The sequence below is a fragment of the Dipodomys spectabilis genome, unplaced genomic scaffold, assembly GCF_019054845.1.
Source record: "Dipodomys spectabilis isolate Male_0828 unplaced genomic scaffold, ASM1905484v1 ptg000344l, whole genome shotgun sequence".
NCBI lineage: Eukaryota > Metazoa > Chordata > Mammalia > Rodentia > Heteromyidae > Dipodomys > Dipodomys spectabilis.
This window is the reverse complement of record NW_024871021.1, coordinates 2,425,316-2,437,758: the sequence shown is the minus strand read 5'-3', so window position 1 is coordinate 2,437,758 and position 12,443 is coordinate 2,425,316.

The window sequence follows — 12,443 nt, the reverse complement described above, 5'->3', positions numbered from 1 at the left end:
CAAAATAACCCTCACCCACACCCTAAACCTCACCCTCACTCGAACCCTCACACTCACCCTAAATCTCGCCCTCACCCTAAACATCACCCTAACCGTAACCCTCACCCTAACGCTAACCCTAACCCTCACCCTAAACCTCACACTCACCCACACCCTCACCATAACCCTCTTCCTCACCGTAACACTCAAAATCACATTAGCCCTAACCCTAACCCTAACCCTCACCTAACCCTAATGCTCACTCTCAGCCTAACCCTAAATAGAACCCTAACCCTCATCCTCACATGCACCCTCACCCTAACCCTGACCCTAACCCTAAATATAACCCTAACCCTAAACCTAGCCGTCAAACTAAACCTAAACATAACCCTCACCCTAAACCTAACCCTAACCTTCACCCTCACCCTCACCCTAACACTCACCCTCATACTAAACATCACCCTAACCATTACCCTCAGCCTAACCCTATCCCTAACCCTTACCTAACCGAAACCTCACCCTCACCCTTACCCTCACACTAACCCTAACCATGCCCCTCAACCTAACCTTCATCCTAACCCTAACCCTAACCCTCATCCTAACCCTAACCCTCACCCTAACCTTAACACTAACCCTAACCCTTACCCCAACCCTAACCCTCCCCCTAAACCTAACCCTAACCCTCACCCTAAGCTTAACGCTAACACTAAACCTCACCCTCACTCTAAAACTCACCCTAACCCTAACCATCACGCACACCCTAACCCTCACATTCACCTGAAACCTCACACTCACCCAAAGCCTCACCCTCACCCTAAACATCACCTTAACCCTAACCCTCACCCTAACCCTAACCCTAACCCTCACCCTCACCCTCACCCCAACCCTCACACTCAACCTAACCCTCACCCTTACCCTAAACATCACCCTAACCATAACCCTCAGCCTAACCCTAACCCTCACCCTCAGCCTAACCCTAAACCTAACCCTAACCCTCACCTTCACCCTAACCCTAACCCTATCCCTAACTATAACCCTAAACCTAACTCTAAACCTAACTCTCACCCTAACCCTAACCCTAACCCTAATCCTCACCCTAACCTTAAACCTAACCCTCACCCTATCACTCATGCTAACCCTAAACTTCACTCTCACCCTAACCCTCACCCTAACCCTTACCCTCACCCTAACCCTAAACCTAACCCTAAACTTCACACTAAAATTAACTCTCACCCTAACCCTAACCCTACCCCTCAAACTAACCCTCACCCTACCCCTAACACTTACCTTAACACTAACCCTAACCCTCACCCTAACCCTCACCCTTACCTTCACCCTCACCCTCAACTTCAACCTCACCCTCACCTTCACCCTCACCCTATAACTCACCCTCACCCTAGACCTCACCCTAAACCTAACCCTCACACTAACCATAACCCTCACCCTCAGCCCAACCCTAACAGTAACCCAAATCCTAACCCTTACTGTCACCCTCACCCTAAACCTCACCCTCAACATAACCCTAACCCTAACTCTCACCCTCACCCTAAGCCTAACACTAACCCTAACCCTCACCCTCACCCTCACCCTAACCATCACCCTCACCCTCACGCTAACCATAACCCTAAACCTCACCCTAACGCTAACCCTCGCCCTAAACCTAACCCTAACTCTCACCCTCACACTAACACTAACCCTAACCCTTAACCTCACCCTTATATTAACCCTTACCCTAACACTAACACTCACAGTAATCCTAACCCTCAACCTAACCCTAAACCTAACCCTCAGCCTAAACCTCACCATAGCCATAACCCTAACCCTAATCCTCACACAATCCCTAACCCTAACCCTAATCCTAATCCTCAGCCTAGCCCTCAACCTAACCCTAACCCTAACCTTAACCCTTACCCTAACCCTAACTTTAACCCAAACCCTCACCCTAACCCTAACCCTCACCCTAAACTTAACCCTCACCTTCAGCCTCACCCTCAGCCTAACACTCACTCTAACACTAACCCTAACCCTCACCCTAAACCTACCCCTCACCCACACCCTAACCCTAACTCTAACCCTCATCCTAACCCTCACCCTAACCCTAATACTAAACCTCACCCAAAACCTAAACCTCAGGATAGCCCTAACCCTCAACCTAATCCTCACCCTAACCCTAACCCTAACATTTACTTAAAAGAAACCCTCACTCTCACTCTCTACCTCACCCTCAACCTAACCCTAACCGTAAACCTCACCCTCACCCGCACCCTCACCCTAACCCTACCCGAACCCTAACCCTAACTATAACCCTAACCCTCAACCTCACCCTAACCCTCACTCCCACCCTAACACTCACCCTAACCCTAACCCTAACCCTCAGACTAAACCTAACCATACCCCTCAGCCAAAACTTCATCTTAACCCTAACCCTCACCCGAACCCTCATCCTTACCCTAACGCTCACACTCACCCTAACCCTCAACCTCACCCTCGCCCTCACGCCAAACATCACCCTAACCATAATCCTCGCCCTAACCCTATCCCTAACACTTACCTAACCGAAACCCTCACCCTCACACTCACCCTCATCCTAACCCTAACCATAACCCTCAACCTAACCTTCATCCTAAACCTAACCCTAACAAGAACGCTCATCCTAACAGTAACCCTCACCCTAACACTAAATCTAACCCTAACCCTCACCCTAAACCTAACCCTCACCCTATCCCTATCCCTAAACCTCACCCTCAAACTAACCCTAACCCTAAACCTAACCCTCACCCTACCCCTCACCCTAAGCTTAACGCTAACACTAACCCTCACCCTCAAACTAAACCTCACCCTAACCCTAACCCTCACGGACACCCTAACCCTCACCCTCACCTGAACCCTCACACTCACCCTCACCCTCACCCTCACAATAAAAATCAACCTAACCCTAACCCTCACCCAAACCCTAAACCTAACCCTCACACTAACCCTCACTCACACCCTAACCCTCACCCTAACCCTCACCCACACCCTAACCCTCACCCTCACCCAAAACCTCACACTCACCCTAAACCTCACCATCACCCTAAACAGCACCCTAACCATAACCTTCACACCCTAATCCTAACCCTCACCCTAATCCTCACCCTCACCCTCAACCTCACCTTCACCCTCAGCCTCACACTCACCCTCACCCTAGCCCTCACCCTAAACCTAACCCTCACCCTAACCCTAAACATCACCCTCAGCCTAACCCTAACCCTAACTCTAACCCTCACCCTCACCCTCACCCTAACGTGTACCCTAACCTTAACTATAACCCTAACTCTAACTCTAAACCTAACCCTCAGCCTAACCCTAACCCTAACTTTCACCCTTAACCCTCACCCTCACCCTAACCTCACCTTCACACTCCCACCTCAACTTCACCCTCACCCTCACCTTAGACCTCACCGTAAACCAAACCCTCATGCTAACCCTAACACTCACCCTCACCTTAACCATAACAGTAACCCTAAACCTAACCCATACCCTCACACTCACCCTAATCCTAACCCTAACTATAACCATAACTCTAACCCTAAGCCTAACCCTCACCCTAACCCTAACCATAACCCTAACCATAACCCTAACCCTAACCCTAACTCTCAACCTAACCCTCACACTAAAACTCACGCTAACCCTAAACTTCAATCTCACCCTAACCCTCAGCCTAATCCTGAAGCTCACCCTAACACTAACCCTAACCATCACACTAAACCTACACCTCACCCTCACTCTAAACTTAACCCTAACCCGAAACTTCACCTTCACCCGAGCCCTCACCCTAATCCTAATCCTAACCCTAATTCTCACCCTAACCCTAACCATCACCCTCACCCTAAACCTCACCCTCACCATAATCCTTACCCTAACCCTCACCCTCACCCTCACGCTAACACTAAACCTAACCCTCACCCTCACTCTCACCCTCACCCTAACCCTTACCCTCACCCTCACCCTAACCCTCACCCTAACCCTTTCTCTCACCCTAACCCTAATCCTAACACTAACCCTAACCCTCACCCTAAAACTAATGCTAATCCTAAACTTCACCATAACACTAACCCTCGGACTAAACCTAACCCTAACCTTCAAACTGCAGCGTAAAAATAACCCTTACCCTAATGCTAACCCTAAACCTGACCTCACCCTAAAGCTTACTTGAACCCTTAACCTCCCCCTAACATTAACCCTAGCCCTATCCCTAACCCTCACAGTAATCCTAACCCTCACCCTAACCCTAACCCTGCCCCTCAGCCTAATCCTCACCATAACCATAACCCTAACCCTAATCCTCACACAATCCCTAATCTTAACCCTAACCCTAACACTCACCCTAGCCCTCAAACTAACCCTAACCCTAAGCTAAACACTCATCCTAACCCTAACTCTCAACCTAAGTCTCACCCTAACCCTAACCCTCACCCTAATCATAACCCTCACCCTAACTCAAACCCTAACCCTATCCCGAACCCTTACCCTAAAACAAACTCTAACCCTAACCCTCACGCAAACCCTCACCCTAACCCTAACCTTCACCCTCACCCTAAACCTCACCCTACCACTTACCCTCACCCTAACCCTAACCCTAAACCTAAACCTAATCCTCAAACTAACTGAAACCTAACACTAACCCTCAACCTGACCCTAACCCTAACCTTAACGCTAACCCTCACCCTAACCCTCACCCTAAACCTAACACTAAACCTCACCCTAAACCTAACCCTCACGCTAACCCTCACCCTCACCCTAATCCTCACCTTAACCCTAACCCTAAAATTTACCTAACCGAAACCCTCACACTTAACCCCACCCTCACACTCACCCTAACCCTAAACCTAACCCTAACCCTCACCCTCACCTTAACACTAACCATCACCCTAACCCTAACCCTCACCTTCAGCCTAATCCTAAACCTAACCCTCACCCTCACCCGCACCCTCACCCTAATCCTAACTATAACCCTAACCCTAACCCTAACCCTCAAATTCACCCTAGCCCTCACACTTACCCTAACCCTAAAACTAACCCTCACTCTAATCCTAATCCTCACCCTCACCCTAACGCTAACCCCCACTCTAACATTCACCCTAACCCTAACCCTAACCCTCAGACTAACCCTAACCATACCCCTCAGCCTAAACTTCATCCTAACCCTAACCCTCACACGAACCCTCATCCTAACCCTAACCCTCAACCTCACCCTAACCCTCAACCTCACCCTCACCTTAAACCTAACCCTAACACTAACCCTCACCCTAACACTCAGGCTAACTGCAACCCTCACACTAACAATAAACCCTAAACATAGCACTCACCCTCACCCTAACCCTAACCATAACCCTAACCTTCACACTAACCCACACCCAAACGCTAATGCTAACCCTAAGTCTCACCCTCACCTTAACCCTCGCCGTAAAACTTACCCTCACCCTCACCCTAACCCTTTACCTAACCCTCGCCCTCACCCTAACCCACACCCTAATCCTAATCCTAACCCTCACCCTAATCCTCATCTTAACCCTAACCCTAACCCTAAACCTAGCCTTCACTCTACCCCTCACTCTCACACCAACCCTAACCCTAATCCTCACCCTACCCTCACCCTAACCCTAACCCTAACCCTAATCCTCACACTCACCCTAACCCTCACCCGAAACCCAACTCTCACCCTCAACCTAACCCTCACCCTCTCCCTAACCCTCACCGTAAACCTAACCCTAACCCTCACCCTAGCCCTCATCTTAACCCTCACCCTAACCCTAAACCTCACCCTCACCCTAACACTAACGCTAACCCTCACACTAAACCTAACCCTCACCCTAACCCTAAACATATCCCTCACATTGACCCTCACCCTAACCCTAAACCTAACCCTAACCATTACCCTCAGCAAAACACTCACAGTCACCCTATCCCTCACCCTAAACCTAACCCTCACCCACACCCTAACCCTCACCTCAACCGAACCCTCACCCTCACCCTAATTCTCACCCTCAACTTAAACTTCACCCAAACCCTATCCCTAAGCCTAAACCTCACCCTAACCCTAACCTGCTCCGTAACCCTCAACCTCAAATTAGTCCTCAAACTAACTCCTACCCTAACCCTTACCTAAACTTAACACTCATCCTCATCCTAACCCTAACACTAAATCTAACCGTAACCCTAACCCTCACACTAACCCTCACCCTAACACTCAAACTAACCCTAACCCTCACTCTCACCCTAAACTTCACACTAAACCTTACCCTCAGCCTAAACCTAACACCAACCTTAACACTTATAGTAAACCTAAACCACACCCTGACGTAACCCTACCCCTCACCCTCACCCTCACCCTCAACCTAACCCTAATCCTAACTCTAACACGCACCCTAACCCTAACTCTCACCTTAACCTTAACCGTAAACCTAAACCTAAACCTCACCTTAACCCTAAACCTAACCCTAACACTCATCCTAAGCCTAAACCTAAACCTAACCCTCACCCTCACCCTCACCCTAAACCTAACCCTAACCTAATCCTCACCCTCACCCTCACCCTAACACTAAACCGAATCCTAACAATAATCCTAACGTTAACCCTAACCCTAACCCTAAACCTAACGCTCACCCTAACCCTAACCCTAACCGAAACCTAACCCTAACCCTCACCCTAACCCTAACGCTAAACCCTAACACTCACTCTAACCCTAACCCTAACCCTAACCCTCAACTTAACCCTCACCCTAACACTCACGCTAACCCTAATCCTAAAGCTTACCTAACTGTAACCCTAACCCTTATCCTAAACCTTACCCTCAACCAGCCCTCACCCTAACCCTAACCCTAAGCCTAAAACTAACCCTCAACCTTCCCCTCCCCCTCCCCCTCTGCCTAACACTAAACCTAACCCTAATACTACCCCTAACCCTCACCCTCACCCTCACCCTAACCCTAACGCTAACACTAACCCTCACCCTAACACTAACCCTAACCCTGAACTTCACACTAACCCTAACCCAAACACTAAACCTAACCCTCAACCTCACCCTAACCTTAACCCTCACCCTCACCCTCAGCCTAACCCTAATCCTAACCCTGACCCTCAACTTATCCCTAACCCTCACCCTCACCTTCAATCTCACTTTCAGCCTAACCCCAACCCTAACCCTAATCCTAATTCTAACCCTCACCCTAACCCTAACCCTAACCGAAACCCTAAACCTAACCCTCAACCTAACCCTAACCCTTAACCTAACCCTCACACTAATCCTAAACCTAACCCTAACCCTAACTCTAACCCTCACCCTAACCCTAACCCTAAGAGAAACCCTAACCCTAACCCTCACCCTATCCCTAAAACTCACCCTAACACTCACGCTAACCCTAACCCTAACCCTAAACCTAACCCTCACCCTGACGCGCACCCTCACCCTCACCCTAACCCTAACGCTAAACCTAACTCTAACACTCATCATAACCCTAACCCTAACCTCACCCTCACAGTAATCCTAACCCTCACCCTAACCCTAACCTCACCCCTCAGCCTAACCCTCACCATTACGATAACCCTAACCCTAATCCTCACACAATCCCTAACACTAACCCTAACCCTAACCCTCACCCTAGCCCTCAACCTAACCCTAACCCTAACCTTAACCCTCACCCTAACCCTAACTCTCACCCAAACCCTCACCATAACCCTAACCCTCACCCTAATCTTAACCCTCACCCTCACCCTCATCCTAACCCTCACCCTATAACTAACACTAACCCTCACCCTATCCCTAACCCTAACCCTCACCCTCACCCTAAACCTCCCCCTCCCCCTCCCCCTAACTGAAACCCTAACCCTATCCCTAAACCTTACCCTAAACCTAACTCTAAACCTAACACTCATGCAAACCCTCACCCTAACCCTAACCTTCACCCTCACCCTAAACCTCACCCTAACACTTACCCTCACCCTAACCCTAAACCTAAACCAATCTTCGAACTAACTGAAACCTAACACTAACCCTCAACCTCACCCTAACCCTAACCCTAACGCTCACCCTCAACTTAACCCTCACCCTAACCCTAACACTAAACCTCACCCTAAAACTAACCCTCACGCTAACCCTCACCCTCACCCTAATCCTCACCCTAACCCTAAACCTAACCCTAAACCTCACCCTAACCCTAACCCTAACCATCACCCTAACCCTAACCCTCACCCTCAGCCTAATCCTAAACCTAACCCTCACCCTCACCCGCACCCTCACCCTAACCCTAACCCTAAACCTAACTATAACCCTCACCCTTACCCTAACCCTAACCCTCACCCTAACCCTAACCCTAACTCTCACACTAACCCAAACCCTAACCCTCACCCTCACCCTAACCCTAACCCTAACCCTAACCCTCAACTTCACCCTAGCCCTCATACTTACCCTAACCCTAAAACTAACCCTCACTCTAATCCTAACCCTCACCCTCACCCTAACACTCACCCCCACCCTAACATTCACCCTAACCCTAACCCTCAGACTAACCCTAACCATACCCCTCAGCCTAAACTTCATCCTAACCCTAACCCTCACCCGAACCCTCATCCTAACCCTAACCCTCAACCTCACCCTAACCCTCAACCTCACACTCACCCTCACCCTAACCCTCACCCTCACACTAAACATCATTCTAAACATGACCCTCACCATAACCCTATCCCTAACAATTACCTAACTGAAACCCTCACCCTCACCCTCACCCTCACCCTAAACATACCCCTCAGCCTAAACTTCATCCTAACCCTAACCCGAACCCGAACCCTCATCCTAACCCTAACCAGAACCCTAACCCTAACACTAACCCTATCCCTCACCCTCACCCTAACCCTAACCCTAATCCTCACAGTAACACTAACCCTAACAATAACCCTCAACCTAACACTCACCCTAACCCTAATCCTAACCCTAAACTCCACCCTAACGCTAACCCTAACCCTAACCCTCACCCTCACTCTAACTGTCATCGTCACTGATACCCTCACCCTGACTCTACAACTCACCCTCACCTTAACCCTAACCTAAAGCTAACCCTGACCCTCACCCTAGCCCTCACACTAACCCTAACCCTAACCCTAACCCTCAAGGTCTCCCTAACCTTAATGCTAACCCTAACCCACACCCTCACCCTAACCCTCACCCTCATCCTAACCCTTACCCTCAACCTAACCCTAAAACTCACCCTCACCCTAAACCTTACCCTCACCCTTAAACTCACCCTAACCCTAAACATAAACTTAACCCTAACCCTAACACAACTCTTTATCCTAAACCTAACCCTAACACCTACCCTAACCCTAATCCTTACCATAACCTTAACCCTCACCCTCACCCTCACCCTAACCCTAACCCTCAACCTAACCCTAACCCTAACCCTCACCCTCAACCTCACTCTCAGTGTAACCCTAAACCTAGCCGTAACTCTATACCTCATCCTAACCCTCACCCTAACCCTCACCCTAAACCTCACCCTCACCCTAAACCTAAACCTAACCCTAACCCTCACCCTAACACTCAGGCTAACCTCAACCCTCACCCTAAAGCTCACACTAAACCTAACCCTAAACATAGCCCTCACCCTCACCCTAACCCTAACCCTAACCCTAACCCTCACCCTAACCCACACCCAAACTCTAATGCTAACCCTAAGTCTCACCCTCACCCTAACCCTCACCCTAAAACTTACCCTCACCCTAACCCTAAACCTTACCCTAAACCTCACCCTCACCCTAAACCTCACCCTAACCCCAACTCTCACCCTCAACCTTACCCTCACCCTCTCCCTAACCCTCACTGTAAACCTAATCCTAACCCTCATCCTAGCCCATATCTTAACCCTCACCCTAAACCTAACCCTCAACCTCACCCTAACCCTAACCCTCACCCTCACACTAACCTTAACCCTCACCTAACCCTAAACATGCCCCTCACCTACACCCTCACCCTAACCCTCAACCTAACCCTAACCATAACCCTCAGCCAAACACTCACAGTCATCCTATCCCTCCCTCTAAACCTAACCCTCACCCACACACTAACCCTCACCTCAACCGAACCCTCACCCTCACCCTAATTCTCACCCTCAACTTAAACATCACCCAAACCCTATCCTTAAGCCTAAAACTCACCCTAACCCTAAACCCGCTCCCTAACCCTCACCCTCAACCTAGTCCTCACCCTAACTCTAACCCTAACCCTTACCTAAACTTAACACTCATCCTCATCCTAACCCTAACACTAAACCTAACCGTAACCCTAACCCTCACACTAACCCTCACCCTAACACTCACGCTAACCCTAACCCTCACTCTCACACTATACTTCACCCTAAACCTTACAATCACCCTAAACCTAACACTAGCCCTAACACTTACAGTAAACCTAAACCACACCCTGACCCTAACCCTACCCCTCACCCTCACCGTCACCCTCAACCTAACCCTAATCTTAACCCTAACACTCACCCTAACCCTAACTCTAACCCTAACCTTAACCGTAAACCTAAACCTAACCCTCACCTTAACCCTAAACCTAACCCTAACACTCACCCTAAACCTAAACCTAACCCTAACCCTCACCCTCACCCTCACCCTCACCCTAAACCTAACCCTAACACTAACCCTCACCCTAAGCCTCAACCTAACCATAACCCTCACCGTAAAACTCACACTCACCCTAATCCTCATCCTAACTCTTAACCTCACCCTAACCCAAATCCTAACCCTATCACTAACCCTAACCCTCGCCCTAACCTTACTCCTCAGACTAAACCTCATCCCTAACCTAACCCTAATCTTCACACTTACCCTAACCTGAAACCTAACCCTAAACCTCATCCTAACCTTAACACTCACCCTCAACCTCACCCTCACCTTCAGCCTAACACTAAACCTAACCCTAATACTAACCCTAACCCTCACCCTCACCCTCACCCGACCTTTAACCCTAACCCTAACCCAAATTATCAACCTCACCCTCACCCTAACCCTAACCCTATCCCTAACCCTAACCCTAACCCTAACCCTAACCCTATCCCTAAACCTCACTCTAACCCTAACCAAAACGGAATTCCTAAACCTAACCCTTACCGTCAACCTAACCCTAACCCAAATCCTAATCCTCACAATAACTGTAACCCTAACCCTAACCCCCACGCTAACCCTAACCTAAACCTACCTCTCACCCTATTTCTAACCCTAACCCTAACCCTCACCCTCACCCTAAGCCTCACCCACACCCTAACCCTCACCCACACCCTAACCCGAACCCTCACCCGAACCCTCATACTCACCCTAACTCTCACCCTCACCCTTAACATCACACTAACCCTAACCCTCACCCTAACGCTTACCATAACACTTACCCTCACTCCCCTCGCTAACCCTAAACCTAACCCTAACCCTCACGCTCACCCTAACACTCACCCTAACCCTAACCCTAACGCTAACCCTCACTGTAACCCTAACCCTCACCCTAACACTAACTCTACCCCTCAGCCCAACCCTCATACTAACACTAAACCTAAACCTAACCCTCACCTTTACCCTAACCCTAACCCTCACCCTCACCCTCACCCTAACCCTAACCCTAACGCTAATCCTCACACTCATCCTCAACCTAACACTAAACCGAACCCTAACAATAATCCTAACGCTAACCCTAACCCTAACCCTAACTCTAACGCTCACCCTAACCCTAACCCTAACCGAAACCTAACCCTAACCCTCACCCTAACCCTAACCCTCACCCTCACTCTAACCCTAACCCTAACCCTAACCTCAACTTAACCCTCACTCTAACACTAACGCTAACCCTAATCCTAACCCTTAACTAACTGAAACCCTAACCCTCACCCTAAACCTCACCCTCAAACATCCCTCACCCTAACCCTAACCCTAAGCCTAAAACTAACCCTCTACCTCCCCCTCCCCCTCAACCTCAGCCTAACCCTAAACCTAACCCTAATACTACCCCTAACCCTCATCCTCACCCTCACCCTAACCCTAACGCTAACACTAACCCTCACCCTAACCCTAAACTTCACACTAACCCTAACCCAAACACTAAACCTAACCCTCAACCTCACCCTAACCTTAACCCTCACCCTCACCCTCAGCCTAACCCTAATCCTAACCCTGACCCTCAACCTATCCCTAACCCTCACCCTCACCTTCAACCTCACTTTCAGCCTAACCCTAACCCTAACCCTAATCCTAACTCTAACCCTCACCCTAACACTAACCCTAACCGAAACCCTAACCCTAACTCTCACCCTAACACTAACCTTAACCTCACCCTCACACTAATCCTAAACCTAACCCTAACTCTAACCTTCACCCTAAACCTAACCCTAAGTGAAACCCTAACCCTAACCCTCACCCTAACCCTAACCCTCACCCTAACA